Source organism: Falco peregrinus, chromosome 12, assembly GCF_023634155.1.
Source record: "Falco peregrinus isolate bFalPer1 chromosome 12, bFalPer1.pri, whole genome shotgun sequence".
Lineage (NCBI taxonomy): Eukaryota > Metazoa > Chordata > Aves > Falconiformes > Falconidae > Falco > Falco peregrinus.
Window position 1 is genome coordinate 15290874 of NC_073732.1, and position 9478 is coordinate 15300351.

General features: G+C 50.9%; 1 long non-coding RNA gene across 1 annotated transcript; it reads left to right on the forward strand.

The window, feature by feature from the left end:
• Positions 1 to 1097: 1097 nt before the first annotated feature.
• Positions 1098 to 7307, forward strand: LOC114012262 (uncharacterized). Its single transcript, XR_008749498.1, has 2 exons — positions 1098 to 1418; positions 2429 to 7307. It is a non-coding gene; the product is annotated as an uncharacterized LOC114012262 (long non-coding RNA).
• Positions 7308 to 9478: the final 2171 nt, after the last annotated feature.

Genomic DNA, 9478 nt, shown 5'->3' on the forward strand with positions numbered 1-9478 from the left:
TCACAACCAGCGTTACAACTGCTAGCACAAGCATGGTAGGAGATGCTCAGAAAGCATTAAGCAGCACCGGTTTGCCACTGGGCACCAGGGCTTTGCTAAGGTGACCCTGTGGCAGCAGCTCTGGGGCTGTCCCCAGCGGCTCATGCCATGTCCTTGAGCCAGCACCATTCCCCTGCCTAGCAGAGGAGATCTGTAGGCTCCAGAGCCCAGTTTTGGGTGGGTTGAGGCTCCCCTGGAGACATGGCAGGCAAAAGGCAGCCCTGGGCAAGCGGCAGGTGAGGACACGGTGCTGTGGCACACAGTGATGGGGGACACAGATGTGGGGAGCAGAGGACTGGCCCTGCCAGCACAGGCTGGCTGCGAAGGATGGGGCTCTGCCCTGCGGGGTGCGGGCATCGCACCCACAGCAGAGCTGCAGTGGCTGTGGCCGGGCCCCCTGTAAAGGGACGGTGGGTTTTACACTAAGGTGTCTCCGTCCACAGCTCCTCCAGCGTGCCTGTTGGCTTCCAGCTCCTTGTCTTCTCACGCCCTTGCTCACAGCAAAGTGCTGCTCATGCCGACAGTCCCGTGTTTCTCCAGGACAGAGGAAGAGACAGGATTGCAGAGTGGGCTCCTTGGACTCTTCGTAAAAGATCAACAAAAGTGGCAAGTGGAAAAGTACCTCTGTATCTTGAGCTGAAGGAGAAAATTAAATTTCTTTTCTTGTATCGTTCAGCATTCATGAGAAATTGCATGTAGAGCAAACAGTATCCCCCGTTTCCCGGCCAGCTTTGCTTCCCATGTTTCCCCATGTTTGAGCTGCACGGGATTTTTGCTCTCCTCTCCCGTGTTTCATAACACTGTCAGTGTTTATTCTCTTACTCATTTGTACTTCTTTCCCATTTGAAACGATCGATTGTTGGCATAAACTCACCTAGGGAGCAATTACTGTAAGCCTAACCCAAACAGGCGCTGGGGGTGCTCCATTAAGCAATCCCGCCGCCCCCCCCCCCTCCGCTGCTCCCAGAGGATACGATATTTACTTTTCAGCTCTCCGCTATTCATACCGAGCGCACTTCAGTCAGCGTGCCAAGACTAACACAAACCATAACAACGGGCTTCAGCGCTAAGATGGAGTTCCTGACTTTGCAAAACAAAACAAAAAGCCAACCTGTTATTTCGCCTTTGCGAAGAAATGCCGGGCTGCAGCAGAGCGAGCGGGCACCGAACCGCCCCTCTGCCTCCCGCAGAGCCACAGGCAGCGTGGAACCTGTCCCAAGGGAAGGCAGAAAGAGGCAAAAAAAGAGCAATAAGCCTGGGACATGTGGCAACTGCCAGTTCTTCCTTTCCATGCGTTTTTTTATTAGTTACTGCATTGTTCTATGAGCTTTTCCTCAAAAGCTTTGCAGAGCCGTGGAGGGACGCATTCCTTAGCATCTGTGAGTATTTCAGCCAGATTTTTAGTAGCTCCATCTCCGACTATCATAAGCTTCGTGGCTTTAATTACTAATTGCAAAGAAATTGCTGCCCGGTCCTGCTAGTTTTTCTCGTGGTGTCAGGGTTCAGTTTGTGCAGTTCTCCTCTGGAAACTGTTTATTCACTAACCAGCCGCTAATGGGGGGAGCACTTGGAGCAAATTACCTTACTAAGATATTTCACAGGAATTAGCTACATTGTACCTAAAGTCTCGATGTTAATTCAGGCCATTTGCCTATTGGAAGACCAAGCTGAAACAAAGCAGAGTCTGGAGCTGCCAGAACGGGCCGCAGGTCTGGCCCTGGCAGGAGGCTTCGGCATTGCTCACCTGGGGAAGGGGATGCTCAGCAGCTTGAGGGGCATTCCTCAGAGCCAGATGTGTCTTTCCTGGGACAGATGTTGCTTGAACTGCTGTTGTGGCAGGCAGGAACTCATGCCCTGGGGCTCCAGCTCCCCTCTGTGCAGACAGGCACCTTAGAGCTCTTTCTCCCAGCTCGCTCTGGATGGATTTGGCACCCTGCAGCCCTGGCAGGGTGCTTGTCCCTAGTGCCAGCCTTCACCAGTGCAGCCCCAGTACTAGCTTCTACTCCCACTCAACCACCGTTTAGCAGCAATTTGTGACCCTGCTGATGACGATCCCAAAGCCATGCAAGCCACAGGCTGCACGCAGAGCCCTGTTCACAGAAGGCATTGCATGAAGTGTCTCCATTTATTGCCTATACAGAACGCTTGCTCTAAGTGTGTTTTGCAGCTGTTGAAAGGTTTGGGGCCTTTGTCATGATGCATCCCCTCCTTGCAGCTGGGCAGGATAAATCAACCCTTTCAAGTACTAAGGACAGTTTCAGTTTAGGGAACAAAATGCTTGCAGATGCCCTGTGGCACATGAGGCTCTAGGCAGTGTGTTAGAAAGAAAAGGTGTATTGCTTTTTCTGCACGCATTTTACTTTCAAAATCATCTTTTTCTATGCTGGAGGACTTTGGCTACCTGGGGAACACAGCAAAGGCGTACCCTTCCAGCAAGATCTGCCAAGCTTAAGAGAGAGGGAAGTTTTATACGGAGTGCTTAAAAACACCAGCAGCAGTACGGAAAAACTGAATGGGCATGTGAGATCAAGCCCCTGGGCCATGGAACGGGTGCATGGAGCGCTGGCCAGGTAAACAATGCTCAGCTGAACCGACAGGCCTGATGGTCCTGCGGCAAAACTAGTCAAAAGCCATTATCTGGAAAATGGGGGATCATGGTGACACAGAAGAACCTGCCACTGATGCTGAGCTGTTCAGGAGAGGGAAACATAGAGCTGACGTGAAGAACTGCAGAAAATGTGGGTGATATGGAGAAATAGATAACAAAACGGGAATAAAATTCATCATCGACAGATGCTGGGTAGTGCAGATGCAGAAGGACATAACCCAAGGGTACAAGGATGAGCTGTGGGGAGCAGGAATGTGATCTGGGAGGTGGCACGGGCAGCTGCCTGTTGGCATGTCCCCTGGTTCCTCGCCTTGCTGAAGCCAAGAACCTACGTGTAGGGGGTGACGAGGGTGGGATTTCTCTCCGTTTGCTGCCCACGCCAAGCGGTGCCCTGGCAGGCTCAGAAGGGGCACAGCAGCTGTCCCCTGGGCACAGGGCAGGAGAGCCACAAGTGCAGAGCAGGCAGGTGGGCTACACGGCCAACACTGCCGGTCTGTGCTCTGCCTGCCCATGCGTGTCCCTGCAGGCTGCATTTACAGTGTTCCAGCTCCAACCTTGAAAACACCCTTGGTCTCTGCTCCGTTAGCCCACCAGAGCTGGCGCAGAGGCTGTTTTCTGGGCAGAGTGGTGAGCATCAGCTGTGGGTGGCTCCTCATGTCACACCGACCGCGGTCCCCTCGGCAGCAGTCATCCAATGATTCTGCCAGTGAGAAAATCTCCTTTTGTGGGGGAAACTCTTGGGCTTTCAGTACCATCTCAGGGAAAAAAAGACCAGGATTGCTCATGATACGTCTGTGAGTCCCCTGGCAGGGACCCCACGGGGTGCTGCAGAGCCAAGGTTGGGTTGGAGAGTGGCAGTGCACCTCTCCAGGGATTAAAAGAGCCTTCAGGTTATGGACAAGGATGGTGCGATTGAGGGGAATCAGCAACATTTGCACCCTCTCCTGGGAAAAAATGAAATGTTGCAATTATGTAGGATCTCTGCTCAGTGGTTTGGGAAACTCCTAGCACTATAGAAAAGACAGAGGTGTCCAGCAGTAATTTTTGCCTGGTAATTGGAAAAAACGTCCTGGCACTGTAAACCACTGCACACAGCAGAAGGGAAACAGCAGTGCCTACAGTCCGGTAGGGCTGGGGCATATTCCAATTAAATAACAGAAATAAACCATAATGCCTATGCAGAAGGCAAGGAGCATGCTAGTCCTGTGCCGGTGTTCAAAGGAGAAGGCTGCCAACTCCAAGGTAGCAGCTTGACTCCTAGATTGGGCAAAAGGTTGGAAAACTGATGTAAGATTCACCACATAGTGAATTTTCCAGGTCAAAAAGTTGCGACCTGGAGCAAGACAGCAGTAATCTGTTTTTTAATGATGCAGTAACTAATCTAGAACTAAATACCATACAGTGGGAGAGAAACCGGAGGCCAGCACACTGTGCCTGTGCTGACACACCAGTGTTTTGCATTTTCAAAGCAGCAGACGTTGCAAAAATAGGAAATACAAGAAGTCAGCACTATTAAACCAAATGTAATGAAATATCCTATCATGAGTCATTTACTTGTAAACCTCAAAAAATTTTCAGCAGATGCCACTAGATTTCTTTTGCCAGTCATTGCTCCAGTGAAGTTTTTCCAGCAAAGAACAAGGAGGATATAAACACACAGGGTGTTTCATCTTCTCCTTCCCTCAAGAGCTGTGTGTAGTAGGATGCATTATCAAAAAATAATAATAGAGGAAGCATTTAAATAATGCTGGGCTGAGCAGGGAGTGCCAAGGCAGTCATATACTTGTCATAAAAATGGAGTACCAGGTTCATAATGAATGAATGTGTCAGCTGAATTTAGGCAGGAGCATCAGGCAGGCTGAGTGGGTGCCGGTAGCATCACATACAGATGCTGAAAAATGATTCTGTGGTCTCCAGTACAAACCTACCAGCATGTGAAGTTCTGCAGCTCCGTCTGCCCGTGGGCTTCTGCAGCCTGTGCTCAGCCAAGCCTCCCTGCAAAGGGACCATATTGTCCTGGGTTTAGAGGGGATAAAGAAGGAGAGGCTGAGAAACCACTGTCTGACGTGGAGCCAGGGGGGAATTTCTAGATTCTCTGACTGTCTTTGCAGCTGTCAGTCCCAAATGTCCCAGACTAGGTGGGACATGATGCTGATCTGGGAACCAGGTGTCCTGGGGTGATGTGGCTTCTTTTCCCTGTTTCATTTTCATATCCCTCACAGGGGAGCGATGCCCACCCTGCTGTGGTGGGCTAGTTCAGCAGGTACCCAGAGCATTGCACGCACACTGGAAAGGACGTGGCACAGGGTGCTGGGGACATGCCTGTAAAAGCACCAGGTAGGGTGCACACAGGCACCCAGAGTGGCATGGAAGGGTGGCAGGGCATGCTATGGGGAGACCTTCTGCAGGCAGAAGTCCTCGCGGAGAAGCAGCAACACTAGAAAGTGAAGTCCCCCTACCCCCAAAGTCACATCTGGGACAGGACATGGAGTTGAAGTGCCACCGCACTTAGCAGAGCAGGAATGCTGTGGGCAGACATGAATTATATGTAACGGTCTCGGCCACGTTTATCTTTCTTGAAATAACTTCGCTTTTTGTGGATCAGTTGTCTGAAAACCATAATTGACACTCTCCAAGCCCTTTATAGTTGCTTGTAGAATAGTGACCTTCTGGTAATGCAAGAGCAGGCATGGACCTGACCAAAGCTAAATCGGTGCTGAGGCCAGCAGCAGGGACAGGGCTGAGGGAGAGGACATTTGTGGCTGTCCCACACCTGCCCGGGGACGGCATTTGTCCCACGGGGCCCACTCTGCTTGCACCCTCAGCAGCTGTGAGCCGCAGGGAGGGCACCGGGATGTTAGCGACGACCTGGGGGTCCCGGCATCGCTGCAGGGGCTGCCGGCCTGCCCACGTGGGCATGCATCGGGGTCTAAGGGTTCCTCCTACAGACCTTCCAGGTTCACTCTGCTGTCAAATTTCAACGCAGTTAAAATGTGGGTTGGTGCCTCCAGATTCCAGGTGTGGGGAGCGTATGGGTGAGCTCGTTCATTTTGCTTGCAGAAGCCAGAGACCTGGGAGCTCCATGGTGCCGTTACAGGAGGTCCCCTGGCAGAGCAGCGTGCCCCACTGCTGTCTGGTCTTAGTTAAGAGCCAAGTTTGTATTTTTTTCTAATTTCCCCCTCAGAGAACAGATGTCACAGTCTTTTGCATTCAGAAGATCTAACTGTGTTATTTTTAACCAGCCTTGTGGAAAAAAACATACGGTGCATTGTGGAAGAAGTTAAGAGTCACGTAAAGCTCAACGGAGAGTAAAGAGGCTCAGCTTGGCGGGGGAGGGGGCAGATGCCTGCCCCAGGAGAAGGGAGGCTTCCTCCGGGCCACCTGCCTGGGGGGGTACAAACAGAGCTGCAACGTTAGGTGCAATGCATTCATGCTGAAATGATAAATTATGCTGAAAAAGATAAATGGGTGGATTCTGAGGTTTGTAGCATAGTAGCAATTCATTGCCGAGGTTGCATACGCAGCGCTTCAGCAGCAGCGGGGCAGGGGCAGCCGTAACGTCAGGGGGGGATGCTGCCCTTGTGCCTGAGCTGCTCTGAACCGGGGTGCAGGGGGCTGCGCCAGGCTCGGTTTCGTTGGAGTTGTGTTCAGCTCCAGCTGGTGAATGGGTGTCCTGGGCTAAGGGTGATGCCAACGGCTGCTTTGCTTCCCGCTGCCCGGCCTTTGCAAGTGTGCCCATGGCAGGGGGCTGCAGCGCAGCACGGCCTGGGCGGCGGCACCGGGTGCCCAGTTCCCACCATCCCTCCCCTGAATGGTGCAGCTCAGCAGCCCTGGCTTCACGCACGAGGGGCTGGCTGAGCTGGGAAACATCCCAAGATAGGCACAGATGGCAAAGCACAAAGATAACTGGCTTGTCAGGGCACGCCTCTGCATTTCCATGTACTCAGAGCCGAAAAAAATGAAATCTCCCCTGTAATCCCAAAATTCTTTTGATGATGAGAAAATGCAATTGAAAAGTTTTGTTGCACAACCTTCAAGATCAAATGATGATTTGTTTAGAATGCACTTTGTGGTATTACATGGCATACAGGCTCACCAATTAGCTGGAAGCAAATATTCCTCCTCATTTTCCGTGAGTGTGTCATTAGGATAGTGTCTCACCAGTTGAACATTATCATTATCAGCTGCAAATACTGTTGAAGTTCAAAGCATTTGCTTGTAGTTTACATTTTATATTTTCAAATATTGTTAATTCAGTTTCATTGCTGCCTTGGAAATAATCAGATGATGATCTCTTCTGCTTTCAAACTGCCATAACAAACAACTGTTGGAAATATTCTGATATTTCTACAGCTGGAAGTATCAATGGCAATCACAGAAAATGCCCCTTTCAAGTAAATCTTTCATAGTTTATTTTCCGGAGGAAGGAAGAACTAAGGTATTGTATTCAATGCACGTAACTTCTGTCTGCTGCTCGTCGCTGGTGTCTCCTCCAACCTTCACAGCAGCTCCGAGCCACCAGCACCCATGCCCAACACTGCTACACAACCTGGCTTGCCATTGCCCTCCAGCCCTTTGACAAACCTCTGCAACCAAAGGGGGGGCATTTGGTGGGACATATATATGCTTTTTCCATAGTTATGAATGAATACAAATCTTAGCCGTGCCATTTCCCTGTCTGGATCAGCAGCGTGAAGAGCAGAAGCCTGGTGGAACCTCACTGGGCATGCCCCATCCCAAGCATGCCGCCTCGGCATGGGGTGTCCCTGCGCAGAGTGCCTGGGGGGGCTGTCAGGGCAAGGCAGAAGGAAAACTGCCACCAGGGTTTGTGCTGGGCTTGTGTGCAGGGGTTTGGGTTTTCCAGCCTGACTCCCACGCCGAGCGCCCCGTGTCCCTGGGGCTGTCCAGGATTGCTCTTCAGTGGTTCCTCTGCTTGCACCAGTTTTCTCCTTGTTCAAACAAAGCAAATTATAGAAAAGGAGTATTTTTAGGAAAGCTCCACCACCACCCTCAGCCTGTTGCCTGTGGCCGGTTTGGTGTGGGGAAGGCTGTGGGGCTGCTTCCCCTCCCTTGCATCGCGCTGTGGGGCAGAGACGCATCCCTAGTGAACAGGTAGTGGGTGTTTTACTGTTTTAGGAGAAAATTTGATCTCAGAACTGTAGCTCCTTCCCAGCCCGCCAGTGACAGTGCCAAGCCAGGTTCCCAGGAGCATCTCATGGGAAGGTCCATGATGCCCTCCTGGCCTGTGGGGTGGCTCTTGCTAGGGAGTGCTGCAAACCCAGACTGGGAGCATGCTGGGGAGGTCCCCAGGCCTGGGACCCCTTCTCCTGGCACCGGGCTCCTCCGGGCTCTGCAGAGGAGGATGGAGGCACCACCCCTCACTGCCCCCACCTTCTCCCCTTGTTTCAGCCTCCCCTGTGGGAACAACTTGTCATGCCCCACACTGTATACTGGACCGGCAAAACTCCTTGACCAGTTGATCTGCAGACTGTAATTTTCTAGCAGTATGAAATTTTTATGCATGGGAGAGCATTGCATGATCTGTGCTTGATGGGAGAGAAATGTTTTCAGATAGGGCAAAGATCTTCGGTCACAGGCATTCGATAGAAATAAAGATTGAGAAGAGCTGTACGAACAGTGATAAATGCTTCTCACAGAAAGGGCAGTTAATCCCAGAGGCCCCAGCTATTTTTCTTCTTTCAGAATGATGCTAGGCAAAAATACCTGCTAACAGTGTCATCTTTAAAGCCTTGAGAGCTTCAGAGGAAACTAAAAACCTGCTGCTGATGGTATTAAGTTCAGTAAAAAATTTCAGCCCTGAAGAAACACTTCCATGTGTGTTGCATGGGAGGCTTTGCATCACGAGTCTTTGGCTATAAATCAAAAAGCAAAATAAATCAAGATGTGGGGCTTTATTCTGCCTCATCAGGTGAAAGCCCCAAACATTGGCTGTTCCTTGCTCCCAGGCCATGCCACCACCGGGCATGTTCTGTTCTGCGCCATATATTCTGCATTAGCTAGGCTCTCTGCATGGATTTATGTTCACATTTATGTTCACACCTTGCCAACCTATGCCTCCAGAGGGAAAAATGATAGCATGAAAGGCAATATCTGCTGGCAGCTTTTGCACCCACCAGGAGGAGGCATGAATTATCTCCAGTCGCTATCGGTCATGCTTATAACGCAAGAGGCTTCTTTCAAGATGCAGTGGCACACAGGCTTTTTGCACATTAAATGTTAAAAGGTAGTGTCAACTTTCACAGTAATTTAAGGCTGGCATTCCTCCCTGCCTTCTTCTTGCTTCCAAAGTGCACCAAAGGGCATCTTTCATATTTTTAGGAGGCTTATCATTATTAGTCATCATAAGCAAAAGGCTTTAAACACTCTTATTGTGTCTCGTAGACTGGCTTCATTTGACACCTGGCCCAAAATGCAGGGTGTCCCTTTTGTCTGCACTACCGGGACATTTGGCCAAGGGGAATGAGTGTCTGAGGGAGGGTGAGGGCATGTGGTGTGCATTTGTACATGGGCATTTGTGTATATGAGATTCTTCATCTCGTCCTCTCCAGCCTTTGAAGCAGAGGCAGTGGCCCACAGGAGGGTGGGACGGTGCTTTTCCTGGCACAGGGACACACACGGCTGCGTTGCAGAACAGGAGCATGAGTGTTTGCACATGGGCACAGGCGTTTTGCTGGGGGAAGCTGAATCAAGAGACCCAGGGCAGAGCTGCAGGTGATTTGGGGGGAACAAAAAAAAAAATTATAGCTGAGGAGGGATGTGCACGCCAGTCAGTGTTAAACACGGGCAAGCAGCAGCTCACTGCGTGGTTGT